At 38.2% G+C, this 25,359-nt stretch overlaps 1 pseudogene; it reads left to right on the top strand.

The window, feature by feature from the left end:
* Positions 1-1,544: 1,544 nt before the first annotated feature.
* On the top strand, positions 1,545-24,155 carry LOC112023847 (probable protein phosphatase 2C 47; annotated as a pseudogene).
* Positions 24,156-25,359: the final 1,204 nt, after the last annotated feature.

Genomic DNA, 25,359 nt, shown 5'->3' with positions numbered 1-25,359 from the left:
AATGTCACCATTGATGAAAGTACAGGTTTTATGCGTGATCCTGGAATGTGTAAGCAAATATGGGAATATGATGCTAATGAAGGGGATGAAATTTGACAAGCTTACATTAAGCTTGGTCCATACCAACCTAAACTAGATGGGTACAAGAAAACTAAATTTGGAAGTCATTCTCGTAAATTTCAACATGGTTTGCAATTAAGTCATTTAGTACATGAATATTCACCTAGTAAAGATGCTGCTTTTTGTCTACTATGCTTTCTCTTTGAAAAGCCAACTAGGAATTCTGGGAATCATGTATTCACTAAGGAAATATTTCCGAATTGGAAGAAAGTTAATGATGGAAATAATTGTTCCTTTTTTAACATTATGGGGAAAGAACCTAACTCTTTTCATAGAGCTTCCGAGCAACCCATGACAGATTTGATGAACTAGTCTCAACACATACAAAAGGTATTTGAAAATTTCAATTTTGATCAAATTGCAAGCAATCGATTGCGGTTAAAGGCTTTAATTGATGTTGTCAAAGTGCTTGCATTTCAAGGACTTGCTTTTACAGGACGAGATGAAAGTTTTGATTCAATTAATCGTGGGAATTTTCTTGAAATATTGGATTTTGTGGTATCATATAATGAATATGTTGCAGATGCGATAGGGAAAGCTCCCAAAAATGCCTCTTACAAATCACCAAAAATCCAAAAGGAAATCTTACATGTATTTTCAAACAAGGTGAAGAAGGCAATTCATGAAGAAATTAGTGATGCAAAGTTTTGCCTAATTGTTGATGAAGCTCGTGATGAGTCAATGAAGGAGCAAATGGCTATTGTTATAAGATTTGTAGACAAAGATGGTTTTGTTCAAGAACGATTTTTTGGGGTAGTTCATGTCCCCGATGCTACGGCATTAACCCTAAAAGATGAAATATATTTTATCTTGTCACATCATAGTCTGGATATTCAAGATATTCGAGGGCAAGGATATGATGGTCCAAGCAATATGCGAGATGAGTGGAATGGATTAAAAGCTTTGGTCTCAAATGATTGTCCATATGCTTACTACATTCATTGTTTTGCACATCGTTTGCAATCAACATTTGTGGCAGCATCAAAAGAAGTTATTCTTGTTCAAAGTTTTTTAATAAATTATCATCTATTGTCAATGTTGTTGGTACTTCATGCAAGCGCACTGAGCAACTAAAAAAAGCTTATGCTGATCAAATTGCATATTTTGTTGAAATTGGTGAGCTAGAAACTGGAAGAGGACTTAATTAGATTAGCACATTACAACGGGCTGAAGATACTCGTTGGGGTTCTCACTTGAGATTGATTTCTAGCTTGGTAAATATATTTAGTCCAACATGTGAAATTTTACTTAAGATCATCGAGGAAGGAAATACTACTTCCCAACGAGAAGCAACATACTCATGTTATCATGCTATGATTTCTTTTGAATTTAAGTTCATTTTGCATCTCATGAAAGAAATTATGAAGATCACTGATGCACTTTGTCAAGCTTTGCAATGTCAGTCTTAAGACATTTTAAATGCGATGAATTTTGTTTCATCCACTAAAGCACTTATTCAAAAATTCAGAGATGAAAAGTGGGATAATTTACTTACCACTGTGAAATCATTTTATGAGGCACGTGACATAGATGTCCCAGATATGAATGCTCGTTATGTTGAGAGAGGAGGTCTAGCTCATTATCAACAAGATGACTTCACAATTGAGCATCATTATCGAGTAGATATTTTTTATGCTGTGATAGATTCTAAATTACAAGAATTAAATCATCGGTTTAGTAAGCACGCAGTGGAATTGCTTAATCTTAGTTCGGCTCTTGATCCTAAAGAGACACGTGAGTCTTTTAGAAGTATAGAGATTTTGTTATTAGTAAGCAAGTTTTATCCGAAAGACTTCACAAATCAAGAAGTGACACTTTTAAAGGCAAAAGTTGATCATTATGAGCACAATGTAGTTCGGCATCTGGACTTTAAGAAGCTATCAAGTATTTATGAGTTGTGCCAATGGTTGGTAAAAACTCGAAAATCATTATTTTACCCATATATTTATAGATCGATTACACTTGTGTTTACTCTTCCAGTTTCTACTGCAACTACAGAGCGAGTATTTTCAGCCATGAATATTATCAAGAATAGGCTTCACAATAAGATGGAAGATAATTTTCTAATGAACTCTATGATTTTGTACATTGAGAAGGAGATTGTTGCAAAATTTGGTAAAAAATCAATCATAGACAACTTTTGAGACTTAAAAAAGCATCGAGTTCCATTTTGATAAATGTGTTGAAATGTTTAAAAAACACTTATTTTGTATGTTATACTTTGTTGACATTTTTATAATATCAAATGTTTAAGAAACACTTATTTTATATGTAGTATTTTGTTGAATATGAAATAGATGTTAGTTTTTATTTTCATAAAATATATATATATATATATAGTTTTAAGCTTTGCCCCCCCCCCCAAGTTTGAATCTTGGTTTCGTTCCTGGGAAAGCCCCTTAAATAATAGTATAGACAATCCAAATAACTGCCCAACTATAAGGCTAACCAGTCAACCAATAGATAGAAGTGTCACCACAAGCGAGCCACATGTCACTATCACAATCTCCCTTACCTTACTACCGCTATATTGGCAACCGGAAAACTTGGAATTGCCAATCACCCTCTACAAAGTTACTTTCTTATTAACCACTTCTTTCTAACGATCCTCTCTTTCCTTTTCCTCACTACTACTATATGCTTTTTTGGATTTTTAATTCATTGCTCTCTTCATTTCTCTCATGCATATACATTATTCCATTCAGTTCCTGCACCTTTTGATCTACATTTTCAATTACTTTGGGCATGGACATGTGCTTGGTTCCTTTTAAAGTCCCAAAAATGCTAGGCTACAGTTTTCTTTGTGGCAAAAAAAATTGTTCTTGTGATATGTTTGTCTTGTAGGATTTTAGTCTATGATCGAGTGCTTGAACAATTGGGAAAAGACATCTGGTTGTTGCTATATGAGCTTTTGGTGTTTGTTTGTCTAAAATGGAATCTTTATTGTGAAACTGTGAGCAATGTGTTTAGTTTGAAGGGTTTGGTAACTTGGTATAGCCTTATAGGGAAAAGTTTTGAAAATCCAACTAAGAAAAAGTTTTGAAGCTCTTTCTTGTTTTTGTATTTGGTTGTGGTTAATGGGTTAAGTTGGAAAAGAGATTAATTTAATGGCTCCAAGAACTAAGTTTTCGCCTCAGACAAATGTATAGATGGTGGATCCACGAAGGATACTATTGTGTTAGCCATGGAGGATCACAATAATAACAACAACAACAATAATAATAATGATGATGATGACTCATTGGAAGGCTTGACCTCAACGAATATGAGGAAACCTCCACGAAACCTCTCTATAATGCGGCACTGCACCAGCTCTACTTTCTTGGCTGAATTAGTGAATATTATTAATACCCCTTCTCATCCTTCTTTTTTCTTTTTCAAAAAGTTATTAACTTGGTTTGATGGTTGATAGCCCTTAAAAGTTTGCACTTTGATTTCAAATGCGATAGTTCTGCAAGACTTTATCAATAACCAAGTTATATTAGGAAAGGGAATGTGTTCGTGCTGACAGATGGGGGTTTTGTTGATCAATAAATTTAGAGCCACAATTTTTTCTTTTCACAATTGCTATTGCAAGTTGTTAATAGTAAATAAAAAAGTGAAGGAAAATGTAGACCAGGTGAAAATTAATAATAACTTGTCAACTCAAAAAGTTTTGAAACATGTTGCGTTTGTAACATTATTGTCTCTTAATTGAGATCCTTGTCGTAATAGAAGGATTCATGATTTTAACTATTCTAGGGGGATTCTAGGCCAATTGTATGCATTATTTTTTCAAGTTTTGTTGCATTATAAAAGGCCAAATGGATCCTACAAGTTAAATAAAACCTGATAATTCTGGAAGATCAGTGGGTTGGAAATCTTCAGACTTCGTCAATTCTAAGAACTGGGTCCTGTAAAACCAAAACCAATCAGAGTGAAGACCGGTGGAGGCCGGCCTATAACCCTCCGATGATGAAGTTAGAAGGCTGGAATGGAGAGGAAAAATATTTAAGTGTTTTCTTCCTTCTCTAGATCAAAAGTCCAGAAAGTGTCTGAATCGCCTTACCTTTACGCAGGATTACATTTATATAGTGCGTGGAACGGTTATTGGCTCTGATAACCGCCCCTATTTGAGGTTTCCATCCTTTTTGGTTAAGGGTGCTTGGCTCGTCTATCCCTAATTAAGGGTGGTCGAGCCATGACACGGCCATGCTTTGCTCGTCCGTCCTTTGTGGCGGACGAGGAAACGTTACTCATCCGTCCTTTGTGGCGGACGAGACCATCCTCGTCCGCCCCTAAGGGAAACACGGACGAGACATATCTCGTCCATTCCCAAAGAAAGGATGACACAACTTGGCTATGCTCATTCTTCTTATCTTTCTTCTCTTTCTATAGACGAGCCATATGGACAATTTGAGGTAGTATAATTTTGTAGCATCATCAAGAACTAATAAAAGTTTGTCAACTCAACTATTGTGAAAAATGTTGTGATATTTTTTGTGTATTGCTTTTTATTTATTTATTTAATAAATCCTATATTCACAATATTTTTACAACAAATCCTAGGTGTTAAGTTGTTATTGGTTTTTATTTGAACCCATCCTTGAAATTACTTTTTTACCCACCAATAACAACCTGTCACTTAAGATTTGTTGTGAAAAATGTTGTGGATGTAACATTTCTTTCTCCCTCTTTTTTTTTTCTTGTTTTTCATTTGATAAAAAATATTACTTTATTTATGGGCTAATATTTGAGATTAATTAATACTATCATAATGAAATAAATGACTCTATTAATTAAAATTTGGAGGCCTTTTTCTATTTAGGGGCCATAGGTGATTGCCTCATTTGCCTATAGCATAGAGTTGACTATAATGATAGTAGCTAGATAGGGGTGGCAAATGATGTGAAATTACCCAAAACCTTGAGGAGCCAACGGCACCAATAGAGTTCAGATGTGGTATATGCAAGGGCACAATATTCAACTTCAGTGCTGGAGTGGGCCTTAATAGATTGTTTTTTGTTTCGCCAAGAGATTAGAGATGTACCAATAAGGAAGCAATAACCAGTAGAGGACGATAGATCAGTGGGGTTTCATGTCCAATCAGCATTAGAGTAAGCTCGAAGAACAAGAAGAAACTGAGCATAGAAGTGCAAACCATGAAGAGAGTGCCCTTAAGGTATGAAAGAATGAGCAAGATAACATTATAGTGAGTCGAGCATGGAGTAGCCATAAACTAGCTTAATTGGTGAACAACATAAGAGATATCTAGATAAGTAACAATGAGATAAACTAAGTTGCCAACCAATTGTCTCTAAATGGTGGGATTAGATAGTGGTTCTTCACTGAAAAGAGTCAAACACACATTAAGTTCAACTGGAGTATCCATAATCCTGCTATCAATGAGTCTAGCTCAAAGCAAGAGATTAGAGTTGTATTTAAATTGAGTAAGACAAAACTTATCATTGGAGGGAGTGATTTCAAGACCTAAGAAGTATCTAAGATGACCAAGATCTTTCATTTCAAATCAATTGAGAAAAAACTTGAGTTTTTGAATGCCACTAAGGTCATTGCAATGATGATCATGTCATCCACATACAAGAGAAGCAATATAGTGCCTTTGTTAGCGTGACTAAATATTAAGGCCAAATCATAGGAATTAGTGGAATAACCCACGTGAGATACTGTAGAGCTAAACTTAGCAAACCAAGCTCGTGAGGCCTGCTTAAGTCCATAAAGGGCATGACAAAGATGACAAACTTTTTCTGGTGAATGAAAGAAACTAAGAGAAGGTTGCATATTCTTCACTCAAATCCCCATTGAGGAAGGCATTTTTGACATACATGTGGAACATTTTCCACTTACAAGAGGTTGCTATAGCCAAAAGAGTATGAATGTATGAAAGTCAAGCAACTAAAGCAAATTTCTCTTCATAATCAATCTCAAACTCCAGTGTAAAACCTTTTTTCTACAAAATGAGCTTTGTTGGGTTTAATGGATCCATCAGAGCAAGTCTTGACCTTGTAGAACCACTAACAATCAACCACAAACTTCTAGGAGGGAGACTAACCAAATCTCCATATTGTTTTTGGATAATGCATTAAATTCCTCTTCATTGCATCATGCCAAAATGTCAACGGTATAACAATTGGAGTGGTCGAGGTTATCTAGTTTGATTTAGTCCAAATCAGGTTCTAGTATGGATCTGTTAACGTGGCACCCTGATGTCATGTCAACTAATTTGGCAATTAAGGGTTGACATGGCGATGCTGATGTGGGTGATGAAGTGTCATTGGTGTGGCAATGCAAGAAGCTAACAAGTGGGAATGATGTTAGTAAGAGAGTGATTGGTGCAATAGAGTGCATAAAGCATGCGGTTGATAGGGAGATTCTTCTAGTGCTGTGTGAGGGCACATCAAGTGCTTGTTGATCGATTTTTGCGTGGTTGAGTAGATTGAGGGGAGATTTACCTTTTGGTAGGAAAAGTGCAATGATTGGAGCACCTTAGATGGCATTGGCAATGAAGGCAGTGGTTCTATGGTGTTTGGGACTCCTTGTTGTGGTGGATGTAGGTCCGAAACCTAAAGATGGTGGCTAGGAAATGCTGGAGGTTCAACAATAGTGGTTGCGGTAGCAACAACAAAAGCAATGTTGAAGAGAAGTAACACCAAAGAAGATATATTAGTGGAAATACCAAAGGTCAGAGCAATGGCTCTAATACCATACTAGAAAGACATAATAGTTGTATTGTATTTCATTATAATAAACTGTACATAGATGCATTTATATAGGAGGCAAGGGAATGTACTACAAGAAATATAAAAGTGTTGTACAAGTATGTGTAGTAAAAGTAAACAACGATGAAATTTTTGGTTTTTTAAAGAGTTAAAGTTATATATATTGTCATGTCATTTAACACATGTTATTATTTAGTATTAGTTGTCCCCATATATACTCATGTCACTTCATAATTAGTCACCTATGGGTAAATTATTTTATTACCAAACCAAGGTCAAAGGGTAGTCTTGGGATTTTATAGTGTAATTAAGAGTTAAAATCATTTCTCTAACTAGAAACATGTGTTAAGAAGTTGTTTTAAGTTAAGAGTCTTGTGGTTGAACTAATTGGCATCTTAACATTTTCAATGGATATTGTTGGATATTTTCATAAAAAAAATATCATATTTATTTTAATACTCATTTATGTGAATTGAGGAAATCAATTATCCCTTTATGTCCGATATATTGATTGCTAAATTTTGAACATTCAAATATAATTCTAAATTTGAATAGCTATTGTCAATGGTTTTAATTAGGAAATCTCTGAAAATTAATGTGAATTTTAATACCATATATTGCTAGCTTTTAGTATACTTTCCTTTATAAATTTTTCCTTTAAAACATTTCTTTTAATATATTTAATAGTAACGTTATAGATGGAAAGTATCAAAAAATTATACAACTATACATCTATATAATTTACCATTGATGGCTTATAACATTAAAACTTGCTTTCCATTCTTGATTGTAATTATTGTGTATGGTCAAAATTTCAAAGGAGAATGTTAATTGATATCTAAAAGTCAGCCACGTTATGGGTTGTTATTTTGTTTTCAATAGCATTATGACACTAAAAGACAAACTTGATTTTGGCCATTAACTTGCCTCAACTTATATACATTGGCAAAAAAACTTTTGACCGGTTTATATATAAATATATATATATATATATATATATGTATGTATGTATGTATGTATGTATGTGTAAAGATAAGATTCCCTTTAAACGCCTTCACTAGAGAGTTGTTAACTAGGTTAGGTTTAGGTATATGTCAGTTTAACCCAAATGCATGGAGACTAATTGTCTCAATGCAAGTTTTGTGGAATGAAGTATTTGGAAGGGACCGTCCTCTTACTGTGGACGAGTTCCTTTTCTGCTACAAACCTTCAGAGATACACCAATCCCCTGGCTTCTATCAATTTACAGCCAGGGGCAAAGACTGTAGGTTGATCAAGTCCTTGGCCTCGTCTGACAGAAAATGGAAGACGGAATTTTTCTTCGTCTCTGGCTTCTGGGTTGGAACCCCTGTAGACGTTGGCCAGGACTCGTTTGGCCGTTATACTGGGGACCTAGGAAACCTTTGTCCTGAAGGTAAGTTGTTCCCCTTGTTCTTTTTCACTCGTGTCTTTATACTTTATTTATCTTAAATATCGACGGCCAATTAACAGGAGTATATATTTTCATTTTTTCAGCTGTTGAACGTCCGTCCTTAAGCAAGTTTTTCCGTGACCGCGTCCACAGAGCTCGTCTTCACGCGGATAGGGACTTTCACTCTTTGGTCTCACTTAGACGCCTCGCCAAGTGGGGTTTAGGTCCTAATCCGTCCGACGAAGCTATTGCACACGAGGTCACAGTTAGAAAAAGTAAGTTTCAAGTATTTATCGTCCTTGCATTTTGTTCTACTTTATTTTTAAAGGTATTTTTATCTTCTTTTCCCTCTTTTTGTTTTTATAAAAAGGGATGGCAACAATGAAGGGAAACAGGGGAAAAGATGTAGTTACTGAGGGTGATCGCCCTGAAGGCAATGTCCAGACTCGTCCTTCGACTGGGGAGAAAAGGAAAAACTTGTCAAGGAACTTAGACTTGGGAAATCTCCCCAGTCGTCGAGGTAAAAAGGCCAAGCCTAGCTCGTCCCAAGTGGTCAAACCTCCCTCGTCTCAGCAGCCAACGCAGGTAGTTGATGTGGACTCGTCCACTCCAGCTGAGACCACTCCGTCCCAAGCCACTCCGTCCAGGACCGTGTCAACTCCGTCTCAGCCTCCCAGAATGGCCCCCTCCAATATCATTGAGAATGAGGACTTAGCCTGGGAACGCTTTAAGCAGGCTGTGACGGACGAGGACATAAACGTATGCTATGATATGTCCCTTAAAGATTTTGAACATTCTGGTGTTCATGATCTCTTCAAGGTAATACCTCATCCTGATCTATGATTCACCTTCCTTCCTCATCTCTCTTTCCCTTCCTTTTTTTAACTTGTTTCTTTTTCACAGGGGATGTCAAAGTTTATAGCAGCGTCCAGGCAAGCAACGGGGTTGGACAAGACGAGGATCCTGCTAGAGACGAGGGTCCAGGAGTTGAAGGCTGAGGCAAGGCAATGGGCTGAAGTGGCTGCCAAGACCACGGACGAGGTGAAGGAGTTGAAAACATTGGTTGAGGAGCTGAGAACCAGTGCTGCAGAGAAGGATTCTCGTCTTGAGGCATTACAGAAGAAAAATGATGAGTATGATGCCCTTCTTTCCAACGCGAAGGAGGATGCAGTGGCTGAATTCAAGTCGTCCACGCAGTACACTGAAGTCTTGGACACTAATTACGCAGCAGGGTTTGAGGATTTTAGAAGTGAAGCTGTGGAAAGGTTTCCTGACGTTGACTTCAGTTCCATTCTCCTTAACCTGAACGCTGCTGCCACTAGTTCTCTCGTCCAGACTGGCTCCGACGACGTCAATGTTGAAGACGACGCTACAACTTTGCCCCCTCAGGACGCCCCCAACGTTTCTCCTTAGAAAGATTTCCTCTTTTTTTTTTATGCACTTCTATTTGGTCCACTTTGCGACCACCTATGTAATCTCAATACATTTTCCTCGTCCGTGGTTTTAGGACGAGGCTTTAAACAAGTTTATTGTGCAAAGATTTTTTTTTTTTTTTTTTTTTTAAAACATTAGATACACTCAAATGTTATTCTCGTGGCATATGTATGGACAAGTTTTATTTATTTTGCTTGTCCAACTTCGTCCATTTTGCGTATATATTTGTCTACCATTTTCATTTGAATTTCAAATGTAGTTCCTTCATGTGACATGGTAGCAATACAAGATAACTGGTCTAGGGACCTGTTAAAAATGATAAAAACCAGCCTGCCTTGTTTATGGACTTGGCTAATTTTTATTCTTAAAAACTGAAGGCTTTCATTGTACTCGTCCATTTTTTGGATTGTTTTAACGAAAAGCCTTAAGTAAAATATAACTAGATGCTTCTCTCGTCCATAGCTTAACATACACTTATCTATGCATTTTTGCCCATGTATTTAAAGGTAGTGTTTTAACTTCTGTGTCATGGACGAGTTTGCTTGGGATTTAAGGCTTTGCTTCGTCCTCTGATAAGGACGAGGATTCCCTAATGTTTTTCCCTTGGGATTTAAGGCTTTGCTTCGTCCTTTGATATGGACGAGGATGCCTTAATGCTTTTCCCTTGGGATTTAAGGCTTTGCTTTGTCCTTTGATATGGACGAGGATGCCTTAATGCTTTTCCCTTTGGGAATTAAGGCTTTGCTTCGTCCTTTGATATGGACGAGGATGCCCTAATGCTTTTCCCTTAGGAAAGCTTTTCATTATATCCCTTAAGTAAACTTCAAACGAATGTAGTATGGGAGTCAGTAAATTACACAACATTATGTACATTCCACAAATACCATTCATATCATAAGCATTGTTCAAAGACGAGGCAGGCTCCTCAGGCCAATGCCTTTATTTAAACATAAACTATAACGCTGTCCATAAATTTAACATAACAAAGCCACACCAAATAATATAATAATAATAATAAAGTTTAGTTGCTGAGCTCGTCCAGGCTGATATTCTACTGGTAATACTTCCTCAAGTGTTCCACGTTCCATGGATGCTCCAACTTCCTCCCATCAAGAGTTTCTAAGTAATAGGAACCTTGTCTTTTGCAATTGAAAACTCTATAGGGGCCTTCCCAATTTGGTCCCAACTTCCCATGAGCTAGGTTCTTTGTTGCTAAGGAAACCCTTTTTAGGACGAGGTCCCCTATGTTGAATCGCCTTGGCTTCACCATTGCATCATATCTCCTAGCCATGAGATTTTTATACCTTGCCATCCTTTGCTCGGCGTCCGCCCTTACCTCGTCTATCAAGTCGAGGCTCAAACGTAGTTGTTCCTCATTAGCTTCGTCCTGGTAGGTCGTCACCCTATGATTGGCCACGTGCACTTCTGCGGGTATGACTGCTTCAGTTCCATATGCTAGCCTGAAAGGAGTTTCTCCTGTAGGAGTTCTCACTGTCGTTCTATATGCCCACAGAACGCCTGGAAGCTCATCTGGCCATACTCCCTTAGCCCCCTCAAGCCGAGTCTTGATTATCTTCAACAAGGATCGGTTTGCAACTTCTGCCTAGCCATTAGCTTGCGGGTGGGCTGGTGAAGAGTAATGATTTTGAATTCCAAAGTGTACACAGAAGTCTCTGAAAATTGCGTTGTCAAATTGCCTTCCATTATCCGATACTAGCACCCTAGGCACCCCAAATCTCCATACAATATTTTTTCATACAAAGTTCTTGACATTCTGCTGTGTGATGTTGGCCAAAGGTTCTGCTTCTACCCACTTGATAAAATAATCAATACCAACCACAAGGAATTTCATCTGCCTTACACCCAGTGGAAATGGACCTAAGATATCCAGTCCCCACTGTGCAAAAGGCCACGGGGCCGTCATTGGAGTCAAATACTCTGATGGTTGCCTGGGGACATTGCTGAATCTTTGGCATTGGTCGCATACCTTGACGTACGCCTTAGCGTCAGCTTGCATATTTGGCCAATAATATCCTACACGGACGACTTTATGGACGAGAGATCTGGCGCCTGAATGATTGCCACATACTCCCTCATGAATTTCCCTGAGTATGTAGTTGGCCTCGTCTGGGGCCAAACATCTGAGATAAGGCTGGGAAAAACCTCTTCGGTAGAGAATCTCATCCATAAGAACATATCTTGCAGCCCTCGCTCTCAGCTTTCTAGCTTCGCCTTTTTCATCCGGAAGTCGCCCGTCTTTTAAGTATGACACAATTGGAACCATCCAATTCATTCTATTTTCTACCTGTTTCACTTCTGGGATATCTACACTCGGCATATACTGGATTTCATCAAACTTGTCTGCAGCTTCGCTGGACGAGGCTTCTTTCGCCAAAGCATCAGCTTCCATGTTTTCCTCCCTTGAGATTTGAATAAAGCTAACTTCTTCAAACTTTTTAACAAGTCGCATCACTTTGTTTAGATACTTCCTCATGCACTCTTCCTTAGCTTCAAACTCGCCATTTACCTGGCCCATGATTAGCTGAGAATCTCCCAAGACGAGGAGTGACTTTGCTTCAACGGACTTGGCCAATTCCATCCCTTTAAGAAGTGCTTCATACTCGACTTCATTGTTTGTTGTCTGGTACTGCAAACGAACTCTGTATTTTAACTTGTCCCCTTCCGGAGATTGCAGGACCACACCTACTCCTCCCGCATATTGTGTAGACGAACCGTCCACATAAACTACCCACTTAACGCTTGCTTTTTCACCCACCTCATCACAATTCGAAGTAAACTCCACAATGAAATCTGCTAGGGCTTGAGCTTTTATGGCATGCCTCGGTTGATACTTGATGTCAAATTCACTGAGTTCGACGGCCCATTGTATCAAACGTCCTGCAGCCTCTAACTTGTTCATGGCCTTCTTTAGTGGGTGGTCTGTCATGACGTTAATGACATGAGCTTGAAAATAATGCCTTAGCTTTCTGGAAGCCGTCACTAACGCAAAAGCTAATTTCTCCATTAGCGGGTACCGTCCTTCTACTCCCCTCAATGCTTTGCTAGTGTAGTACACAGGTTTTTGCACCTTGTTTTCTTCCCTCACCAGTGCTGAACTTACGGCATGTGGGGTGACTGCCAAATATAAGTACAACTCTTCTCCGGACACAGACGGGCTCAATAACGGGGCTTTGCCGAGATACCTCTTCAAATCTTCAAAAGCTTTTTGACACTTATCGGTCCATTCAAATGCACTTACTTATCCAGTGGATTCTGTACATGACTGTCATGTGCAAAATTGCCGAAAACTGGGAGCCATGTGCTGAAACTTGGAACTTGGAGCTAAAGTGCCGGAGGGCATCCTGTAGGGGCTCTGGGAGGATTTGGGGATTTAAACCAAACATTTCCCACCACTTTAGGAACCATGTCGGTATCGGTCCTTTGAAGTTTCTTTCAAACATTATAAACCAGGAGTGATCAAAATCCTGATTCTGATAAAAGAGGACTTTCTCAAAGGCATCCATGTAGTCATAGTAGCTATACTGGATTTCTGTGAGTCCTCTGGTTTCTTTGAGTGTTTTGAGGAAGGAGGGGTGTGGTCCCCACTCAGCACAACTAACGAAACCTTTGATGATGAATTTGTGGTAAAGAACCTGTGAAGGGTCTTTCTTGTTCATGATATTGTCTACTTGAACAGACTTTTCTTGGAGAAGGATGTTCCTGTAGAATTTGATGTTTTTTCCCGGGCTTTTTGGGAGAAAGTGCCACCCATTGGGTAGGATTTCCATGGCTAAAACCAAAGGATCTGTTATATGGACCAGGTGAGGTTCAATATAAGAGATATGCTGGACAAAGGGTTTCTTCATGTAGGAAGAAGTGGATTGTCTGGACTGGTAGGAAGGCTTTTGGGGTACAATTGGTCCAAAAGGGTCTTCGACAGCATATGGGGTGATTTGCCTGGGAGGAGGAGAGGCTAAGGCCAAGCAATAACTAGGTTGGCCTTGGGATGGTCTCTGGTAGTTAGGTCGGGGAATGGTGGAGACAACATATCTGTTGGCTATAGTAGAGGCAGGGAGTGGAACTAACTGTTGACCAGGAGGGTGCTTGACCTGACTGGTACTCGAGGTAGTTTGCTGTTTAAGGGGTTTTGGGGGCTGGGGTTGTACGGGCTTTTTCCCGGACATCTTGGATTGGATTCTGCAAAAATTCACGGGTTAGGAAGTCAGGGATACTGTTTTGAGTTCCTTTGATGAATTCAATATCAAAATCAAAAATTGAAAGGATGGCTTGCCATCGAGCAAAAATTTGTTTTGATGCAATGTTTAGAACATCTTTTTCTAAAACATGTTTTGCAGATTTACAATCAATTCGCAATAAAAACCTTTGATTCAAAAGATCACTTTGAAATTTTGAAATGCATAGTACTATAGATAAAATTTCTTTCTTAATAGTACTATAATTAATCTGTGTGGGAGTCCAAATTCCTGAATGAAAACGAACAATCTGTTCAGGTGAAGTGGGACTAGCACGCTGAAGGAGAATGCCACCATAACCTATGTTAGAGGCATCAGTCTGAACAATCTTGAAGGAATTATCTGATGGAATTCCTAGGCAAGGGAGAGACTTGACATATTTTTTGGTTGCTTGGACAATGGCAGTATGACTTGGGGTCCAAGAAGGTGGATTAGCCCGAAGTCTATCAAAAAGAGGCTTGCATTGTTGCCTAAGATTTTGATAGAAATCTGCTATGTAATTGAGAGATCCTAGAAATCTTTGGAGTTGGGTTTTTTCTAGGATTTCGTCAGGAAACTTGTCGGCAAACTGAATGGCTCTTTCAATGGGTTTGATGACACCTTGGTGGATATCAAATCCTAAGAACCTTACTTTGGTTTGGAACAATTTGATTTTTGGAGCTGAAACAACAAGACCATTGAGCTTGACTGTATGGAGGAATGCTCTTAGGTGTTTTTTATGTTGGTCCAGAGATTCTGAGAAGATGAGTACATCATCGATGTAGACAATGGTGTGACCTGAGAATGGATTGAATATCTCATTCATGATGTTTTGGAATTCAGAAGGTGCATTTTTGAGACCAAAGGGCATTACATTCCACTCGTAATGGCCAAAGGGTGTGGTGAAGGCTGTCTTATACCTATCTGATTCTGTGATTTGTATTTGCCAAAAACCACTCTTCATGTCAAACTTGCTGAATATTACAGCTTTACTAAGCCTGTTAACTAAGTCTCTTTTGTTCGGGATTGGGTACCTGATCCATTCTAAGACTTTGTTAAGGGGCATGTAATTGATGACTAACCTAGGGACACCTCTCTCAATCTCAGCGTTTTTCTGGACATAAAAGGCTGGACAAGACCAGGGGGACCTAGAATTCCTGATGATTCCCTTTTTGAGGAGATCATCAATTTCGGCTTTGCAAGTATCCATGAGATCTTGATTCATCTGGATAGGTCAAGCTTTGGTTGGGATATCCTTTTCATGGAAGTCTTTGACATAAGGGAGAGCAACCTCGTGTCTCTTCCTGTGCCAAAAGGCTGTTGGTAGATCAGAACAGACTTCCTGTCTGAGTTTTTGTTCAAACTTTCTGATTTCTTCTTGGATGGATTCACAAGCTAATTGTTCCTCAATTCTCTTGTATTTCAAATCCTCCTGGAGGTGGTTAAGGTAATTGGTTTTGGCTTGTATAAGGTTAAGGATCTTAGAGGCAGTATTTTCCTTGAGAGTTTTAATGTCTCTAGGTTCAGGTCTTTTAAGAAACTTAAACTTGATTGGTTGGCCAAAAGGATTGGTGGTGATGCCTTCACTATCCGTGGTAAAAGGATACAATAGACACATAAAGGGATTTCCTAATATCACTCTATCTGTCATGTTTTTGACTAGGACAAATGTGGTTTTGAAGCATGTGTTGTTCTGACACACATGGGCTTTTGGGATTTTGAATTTAATCTGCATTTTTCCTCCACTTGCAGAAGTTAACCTTTCTCTGGTTTTCTGGAAGTACTTAGAAGGAATGATTCCTTCTTGAATGCAGTTGAGGTCAGCACCTGTATCCATTAAGGCAATGGTTTCAAATTCAAAGTCCTTGCTTATGACAATCCTGACTTTGGAGTGCCATTTTTGGAAGTTAATCCGACTGATGGTTGCGAAGAACTTGTCATTCGGTGAGACAGGGTCTTGATTTTGAACTATAGTTGGATCTTCCAATGTTTGGTTAGGGAGATCATGATCAACCCTAAGGGTGGTTAAATCTTTCTTAAGGGTTATAACCTCAGACTTGGTTTCTTTGATCTCTTTCTGAAGGTCATTGATAGTAACTTGTTTCTTAGAAATGACCTTTGGTTCATGAAGCCTAGTTTCAGGTTTGTTAGGAAATTTTTCAACTTCCCTTGTCTGATGAGATTCTCAATCTGCTGTTTCAGATCAAAACACTCGTCTGTGTCGTGCCCATGATCTCTGTGGAAGCGACAATACTTATTTCTATTGCGCTTATTGGGATCTCCCTTCATCTTCTCTGGCCACTTTAAGGAAGGCTCGTCTTTGATTTGCATGAGGACTTGCTCAAGTGGCACACTTAAAGGAGTGTAGTGCTGATTCCTTGTTGACGGACCTGCCCTCTTTTCTCGATCTTTCTTATCCTCCGTTCGTCCCTTCTTTGGACGAGGACCTTGGTCGGACTGACGAGAAGGATTTGATTCTATCCTTTCAGCCCTCTTCCTCTTCTTAGCTATAATAGCATCTTCTGCATTCATAAAGTTTTGGGCTGAATGGACGAGTTCAGCCATAGACTGAGGTTCCTTCTCATAAAGTTTATGTATAAACAAATCTGAATTGACTCCGTTATGGAAGGCTGCCAACAGTAGCTTATCATCTACCTCGTCCACGGTCAGGGCTTCCCTATTGAAGCGTGTAATGAAGGAACGCAAGCTTTCATTCTCCCCCTGTTCTATCGTTAACAAACTGGAAGTGAATCGTCTATGACGCTGACCCCCTATAAAGTTATTAACAAACAACTTGCTTAATTCTCCAAAGGAACTTACTGAATTCGGGGGTAGTTTGCTGAACCATACTCTGGCCGGACCCTTGAGAGTGGTGGGAAAGGCTCTGCACATTATTTCATCCAGAACACCTTGCAGATGCATAGTGGTCTTGAAGGTGGCAATGTGATCAAAAGGATCCCGATTCCCATCGTACGAATCCAAAGAAGGCATTTTAAACTTCGGTGGTAGGGGATGGCCATTGATGGAGGCCGTAAAAAGAGAGTCAGTTCTATGTACCAAATCTTCCACTGGATTTGCCCTCCTCATATTCTCCTTCATCTCGTCCATAGCCTTTTTCATCTGATCCATCTCTCTCTTCAAGTCAGATGCCCTTCGTGAAGTGGTATCCCTTGATGGGCTCCCACGATGAAAGTTCTCCCTGCCCTCTTGGTCCTGGGTTGGCCCTTCTTCATCTTGCTCTTGATGTGTCTGCCTTCTTAAGTTAACTTATCTCCGTAACTCCTGATTTTGGCGAGTTAACTCCGCCATCGCAGCCGCCATCGACTGCATATGCTGAACAGACGAGGCCTGCACATTGGGTGCAGATTGTCGATCGCGATGGGGATTACTCGACGCATCCCTACTCTGTTGCGGACCCGGGCTAGTTGCCCTTGATCTAGTCCGAACCATCTCAAACCCTTTCTTGTGAGAAAGAACTCGCAGAACTAAACAAGTTCAAGAGCGACAACTACGAGTTCCCACAGACGGCGCCAACTGATAATTCTGGAAGATCAGTGGGTTGGAAATCTTCAGACTTCGTCAATTTTGAGAACTGGGTCCTGTAAAACCAAAACCAATCAGAGTGAAGACCGGTGGAGGCCGGCCTATAACCCTCCGATGATGAAGTTAGAAGGCTGGAATGGAGAGGAAAAATATCTAAGTGTTTTCTTCCTTCTCTAGGTCAAAAGTAAAAAATGTCCGAAATCCCCTTACCTTTACGCAGGATCACGTTTATATAGTGTGTGGAACGGTTATTGGCTTTGATAATCGTTCCTATTGTCAAGGAGTTCACCGAAATCGGAGGTAACTTCCATAACTTCCTTAGACGTCGTTTCATCTGAACCGATGCCCCTTTACGAGCAATGGAGGTTTCGATCCTTTTTGGTTAAGGATGCTTGGCTCGTCTATCCCTAATTAAGGGTGGACGAGCCATCTATGCTCATTCTTCTTATCTTTCTTCTCTTTCTATAGACGAGCCATATGGACAATTTGAGGTAGTATAATTTTGTAGCATCATCAAAACCTAATGTTGGATTGACTCTATAAATCTTAGAAAATAGGCGTAAATGCACTTTTAGTCCCTACATTTTGATTTTTTTCTATTTTAGTTCCTACATTTTATTTTTACCACTTTTAGTTCCTAAACTAATTAATGCGGGACATTTAAGTCTTTAAAGCACCATTTCGTCACCAAACTAACAGGGAAAGCTGATGTTGCTGACGGATCAATAAAATAATGATTTTTTTTTTTTTTTTTTTTACACATGGATCAATAAAATAACGGGGAAAGCTCAAGTGAAGCACTTACCAAGCAATCTGGCGTGAAGCTCGTCGGGCTTGTGCATGTCCCCTGAAATTCCTCCTATGACGGCGGTGAGTGGATGAGTCTAGCCGAAGTGGTAAACTGGGAGTTTTGGTCATTTGGTTCCAAGCAACCAATGTCCGTGGATGGATAGGAATTCGGACATAGGTCACTTCCTTGTTGTTGGTAGTTTTGATGGAGAGGCAGCTCATCAATTGGTTGAGATGGTCCAGAGGGAATGGGTGGTCGTGGGGAGGGGAGAGTTGCATGGGCATGGGATTGAGAGATGGGTGATGAGGACTCCCCATTAGTGATAGTGAGAGCTAGAGGTCTGGGTCGATTGGTGTGAGTGCCGTGGAATCCTGGTTAGATGAGGGGGCCATGTGGGTGAATGGTTGAACTCTGTTTTGGGATATATGAAACGGGGGATGAGGTTAATTCAGGTTGAGAGGTAAAAGATGGCAAATGACATGTACATGCATGGGTTGTACGTGGACAGTTGACACCGAGACACGCGTGAGTTCTAAAATTGCTTAGCTAGTTATGTTTGTGAGAATATTTGTAGTTGGCACTTGGGACATCATTGTTTCTCATATTTTGCCTATAGTCAGCGTGTTACAAACAAATTTGACATGCACAGAATAATACAAAGAGTGAGAAATTATTTAAGATCAATAGAGATACTAAATTTAGAAAATTGAATGCAGTGCAATGGCCAGAAAAGCAGTAGTAGAAATGTAAGATGCCTCAATCTTACCCACGTTGCAAATCCCTCATTAAGCCAAAAATGACTCCACCATTCAATTGTTATTGGATTTCCAAACCACTGATGAGCTACTTCACATGAAACAACAAATGTGAGCTGAAAAAACAAGAAAATAATTTAAAGATTACATATAAGTATTTAGGAAATAAATTAAGAATCATATTACAGTCAGGAAATTAAGTGTTATTTGCTTCCAGATTTGACACCGAGACATGCGTGGGTTCTAAAAATGCTTAGCTAGTTATGTTTGTGAGAATATTTGTAGTTGGCACTTGGGACATCATTGTTTCTCATATTTTGCCTATAGTCAGCGTGTTACAAACAAATTTGACATGCACAGAATAATACAAAGAGTGAGAAATTATTTAAGATCAATAGAGATACTAAATTTAGAAAATTGAATGCAGTGCAATGGCCAGAAAAGCAGTAGTAGAAATGTAAGATGCCTCAATCTTACCCATGTTGCAAATCCCTCATTAAGCCAGAAATGACTCCACCATTCAATTGTTATTGGATTTCCAAACCACTAATGAGCTACTTCACATGAAACAACAAATGTGAGCTGAAAAAACAAGAAAATAATTTAAAGTTTACATATAAGTATTTAGGAAATAAATTAAGAATCATATTACAGTCAGGAAATTAAGTGTTATTTGCTTCCAGATTTGACATCGAGACATGCGTGGGTTCTAAAAATGCTTAGCTAGTTATGTTTGTGAGAATATTTGTAGTTGGCACTTGGGACATCATTGTTTCTCATTTTTTGCCTATGGTCAGCGTGTTACAAACAAATTTGACATGCACAGAATAATACAAAGAGTGAGAAATTATTTAAGATCAATAGAGATACTAAATTTAGAAAATTGAATGCAGTGCAATGGCCAGAAAAGAAGTAGTAGAAATGTAAGATGCCTCAATTTTACCCTCGTTGCAAATCCCTCATTAAGCCAGAAATGACTCCACCATTCAATTGTTATTGGATTTCCAAACCACTGATGAGCTACTTCACATGAAACAACAAATGTGAGCTGAAAAAACAAGAAAATAATTTAAAGATTACATATAAGTATTTAGAAAATAAATTAAGAATCATATTACAGTCAGGCAATTAAGTGTTATTTGCTTCCAGATTTTTCTTAATGGGTTGGTTGCAATCAGGCAATTATCAATAGTAGTCAGTTATTCTATAATAACGTCTTTCGGGGTTAAGAAAAAAGAGCAATGTTCTTCCCTTGTATGTGTCATGATTTATGAGTGGGGAAATGATAAAAAAAAAATATAACAAAAAGTCTTGAAATTGTATTTTTTGATAAGCAGGAGCTGCTAGGCCTCGGAGTAAATTCCTAAAGTTTTTGGTGCAAGAAAAAAAAAAAAAAAAGCTAACAGGGTAAATAGATATGTAATTTAAAATCTGCTTCTTGGCAGTTGGAGAAATCAAGCCTTCATAAAGTAGCCAATTTTCATGAATGTGATCAAACCATACTCTTCATAGCCCCACCAGAAAATTTAGGGACATCAACTATATCCAGTTTTGAAGTGGGTAAGGAGTTCAAAAGTACCTAAATGATTTCATAAGTAGGGAGGACTAGCATTGTCACCACAGAGAACTTGAAACGGTCTTTAACCAAAGAAAAAAAGAAGAAGAAAATGTTTAGTAGCTTTTGATTACTTGTCACCTACACTATACACTGGTTTTTGGGGTAGGTGGACGTCCATGGATAAAGGACGGCTGGTTATCCAAAGTAGTCTTTGTATTATTCTGTGCATGTCAAATTTGTTTGTAATACGCTAACCATAGGCAAAAAGTGAGAAACAATGATGTCCCAAGTGCCAACTATAAACATTCCCACAAACATAACTAGCTAAGCAATTTTAGAACCCACACATGTCTCGGTGCTAGCTATCCACTTACAACCCATGCATGTACATGTCCTTTGCCGTCTTTTACCTCTCAATCCAAATTAACCTCATCCCTTGTTTCATATATCCCAAAACAGAGTTCAACCATTCACCCAGATGGCCCCTTCATCTGACTAGGATTCCACAACACCCACGCCAACCTACCCGAACCTCCAGCTCTCACTATCACTAATGGGGAGTCCTCATCACCCATCCCTCAATTCCATGCCCATGCAACTCTCCCCTCCCCATGACCACCCACTCCCTCTGGACCATCTCAACCAATTGATGAGCTGCCTCACCATCAAAACTACCAACAACGAGGAAGTGACCTATGTCCGAATTCCTATCCATCTACAAACATTGGTTGCTTTGAACTAAATGACCAAAACTCCCAGTTTACCACTTCGGCTAGACTCATCCACTCACCACCATCACAGGAGGAATTTCAGGGGACATGCACAAGCCTGACGAGCTTCACGCTAGATTGCTTGGTAAGTGCTTCACATGAGCTTTCCACATTATTTTATTGATCCATGTGTAAAAAAAAAAAAAAAAATTATTATTATTTTATTGATCTGTCAGCCACATCTGCTTTCCCCATTAGTTTGGTGACGAAATGGTACTTCAAGGATTTAAATGTCCCGCGTTAATTGGTTTAGGGATTAAAAGGGGTAAAAATAAAATGTAGGAACTAAAATAGAAAAAAGTCAAAGTGTAGGGATTAAAAGTGCATTTACGCCTAGAAAATACACTTTCGAGCATCATCTTATTGCATTGACATGTTTTTCTAATTGATTTCTAGGATGGGGAAATCCATTTGGCATTTGAGAGAAGTCTTCATAATGGAACAACTAACTACCATTGTTCATACAAATATTTTGTTACTAAATTCACTTTTACAAAATGCTTGGTTATAACTTCCTTCATATTCTTGGGTTGCTAGGTTCTAAGAAATAACCAGGTGTCTTAAGCAATAGCCTATTAATATAATCTTCGTTGAGTCATCTTAGTAATCTGACGCTTTAAGGATCAACAAAACTCACTTTCTAGATTTGTTTTTCTATTGAAATAAATATAGAGGAAATAGAAAACACTGAAATGAGGAAATTACTTACTTGAACTTTCTTTAGTTCTTGCTTTTTCACGGCAAAGCCCTGTATCTTGGAGAACAACTAAATTTATAAATCATGCATATTGCATGCTGCAAGTGGTAATACGCTTATTACAAAAGTTCTGTAAATATTGATTTTAGTATCACAGTTTGATCTTTAGAGATCTTTCTAATGGAAATTAGATTATGTTCTTCTGTGAAGTTGATACCATAGATTCCTACATTTAATATGGGGCCAAAACATTTATGCATCTTCTATAATCCTTACTTTAATATGCTCACAAATCACAATGCTAGTGTTTAGGCCCATGCACATGCATGTGGATTGTCTTAGGTGGAATATAACATGTTTACTTGGTTCATGGCTTTTTTTTTACGAGGTAGTGCAAGGCTTTTAAAAGTTGAGTTTATGTCTTCTCATAATACATATCTGTCAGATAGACTTTCACTAATTATCTCTCCATGCTAATTTGTTGTAGGAATCAAAATTTGGGTTTTTAGACTTGAAATCACCATCAAATGAGAAGTTGGGATTTGTACCTATATTTCGCTCAGGAAGTTGTTTTGAGAAAGGGCCAAAACAGTACATGGAGGATGAGTATATCTCTGTAGATAATTTTCATGAACATCTTGGGATAGCTGCAAAATTCCCTTCTCCTTGTGCATTTTATGGGGTGCATCTCTTGCTTTTAAATAAGTGTAAATCCAATATTTAGATGAAACACTACTAATGTTTTTCTGATTGAAATAAATTTCATAGTAATATATCCCCTAGAGGAAAAAAAAAAAAAGAAAAAGAATTCTTATTAATAACTTCTAGCACATTAAAAAATAAATTTATGCTTCCTGTTCTATTAGTGCTCGCTTCCATTTGCCAAATTGCACGTGATTAGCCATTTTATCATCAAAATTTCCTAGAAATTTTCTTTTACATGTTAAAAATAGCAATTGTAAGCTACACAATGAGGGAATAGCCTTCCCCCTTCCATGTACATACCACTTGGTTATAACTATAAGGTGCAGTGGTGACTCTTTCTTAGACTTAGTATATATCTTTTATCCTTCTTAGAAGTTGATCTTCTTCTGGCTTGTTAGGGCCTAGACAACTAAGAAAATTATATAGAATTCCTTGCTCACTTTACCTAGTAAGTTAATTGACTGATTGAGGTCATGTGTTGAGATTTCTTTTATTTCTGCAGGTGTTTGATGGACATGGTGGTATTGATGCAACATTATTCATCAAAAAGAACATACTGAACTATATCATTGAAGACTCCAATATCTCGACTGCATAAAAAAGGCTGTTAAGAATGCTTTTGTGAAGGTTGCTCATGCATTTCTTAATGCTTCATCTCTTGATAGTTCCTCTGGCACCACGACATTGATTGCCTTAATCACGGGAAGGTTAGAGACCGTAATACTTCATTTCTACCTATCACTATTGATTGTAACTTGGTCTTGATGTTTCCAAACACTCATTGATTATTGAAGTTGATACAACATCAAGGATTATTTTTACTTTTATGATGTTTTCTTTATTGCAATCATTTGTTTAACACAATAATGTTGCAGGACCATGTTAATTGCTAATGTTGGAGATTCTCAAGCAGTGCTTGGCAAACAGGGAAGAGCAATTGAGCTCTCTAAAGACCACAAACCCAACTGCACCGCTGAAAGACTAAGAATTGAGAATCTTGGCGGTATCATATCAATGGTCAACTATTAGTGGCACGTGCTCTTGGTGACTGGCATATAAAGGGTTCCAAAGGTTCAAAAAGCCCCTTAAGCTTTGAGTTAGAATTGGAGGAGATCCTTCTGTCAGAGGAAGATGAGTTTTTGATAATTGGGTGTGATGGGTTGTGGGATGTGATGAGCAGCCAATGTGCAGTTACAATGGTGAGGAAAGAACTCATTATGCATAATGATCCTGATAGGTGTTCGAGTGCACTTGTTAAGGAGGCACTCTAACACAACAGTTGCGATAATCTCACAATTGTTGTGGTCTATTTCTCCCCTGATCCACCTCCTAAGATTGAAATTCCTAGATCCCAAAAGAGGAGGAGTATATCAGCTGAAGGGCTGGATCTTCTCAAGGGTGTCCTGAATAATATTTTATGAACATTATTTTATGACAGCTTGTATAGACCAAATTGGAGTGTATTTATCCTTTGGTGGGACATTTTTTTTTCGTGTCCTAGTGCTACCCCTTGTTGCGGCTAGATATTGCTGATTGCTTTTGACACTCATATTGTACATTTGAGAATTGACATACTTCTTAATTACTTGAATTTTGGAGCTTTATCATTTGTACTATTGAAAAATCATTGGTACTAGGGTGAGTTGGGGGGAGGGGGGGAGGGGGGGAATAAGAGCCAGGTTCAAGTCTCTGGAGTTTCACACATATATACATTTATATTAGGCTAAAGTATAATTTCTATCTTATTAAAAAAAAAAAAAAAAAAAAAAAAGCAATCTTAGACCCTAGCCATATCTCACTATATCAGTTTCTCAAAAATAAAAAATAAAAAGTGTAACACTCTCTCACTCTCAAACTTAGGTCATTGGGAACAACTAATTTAGCTTTGAAAATTCTTGTCATGCCAAAATCAGAGATCACCGGAGTCATTCTTTCATCAAGTAGTATGTTGCTAGCTTTTAAATATCTATGAATTACTTTTAACCTTGAATACTTATGGAGATAGATCAATACTTGAGCAATTCGTTCGATTATGTTGAACCGTTTGTTCCAATATAGTAACTTGCTTCTATTTGAATCTATTCAATATAAAAAGATATATATGGTTAATAATATACTTTACATAAAGTACAATAGATAATTATATATATTCATTGAGGAAAATAAATGAAGTCTTCAGGAAAAAAATTAAATGCTTTTCAAACCAAATAAGAAGTAGTCCAAGCTTTTGTTGGGCATATATTCATAGATTAACATCCTTGCTTCTCCAAAAATGCAACAACCTAGAAGCTTAACAAGATTCATGTATTGGAGTTTAGATATGAGTATCAACATATTCTTGAACTCAATTATTCCTTACCCTGAATTTCTTGATAGTCACTTTACGGCTATTTCTTGACCTGTTGGTAATTTTCCCTTGTAAACAGTTCCAAATCCCCCTCTCCAAGCTTGCATTCTAATGAGAAATTGTTTGTGTGCGGTGGTTATACATTCGTAGCTAAATACACTTACATTATTTGTGGTTCCAAATCCCCCTCTCCAAGCTTGCGTTATTTCTATTATTTGGAATTCCATTTTCTCCAATAGATATCTCTGAACTAAGCAATTTTTCTTATCATGTGTCAT

The sequence above is a fragment of the Quercus suber genome, unplaced genomic scaffold, assembly GCF_002906115.3.
Source record: "Quercus suber isolate HL8 unplaced genomic scaffold, Cork oak 2.0 scaffold_249, whole genome shotgun sequence".
Lineage (NCBI taxonomy): Eukaryota > Viridiplantae > Streptophyta > Magnoliopsida > Fagales > Fagaceae > Quercus > Quercus suber.
This window is presented reverse-complemented; position numbering and strand designations above follow the sequence as displayed.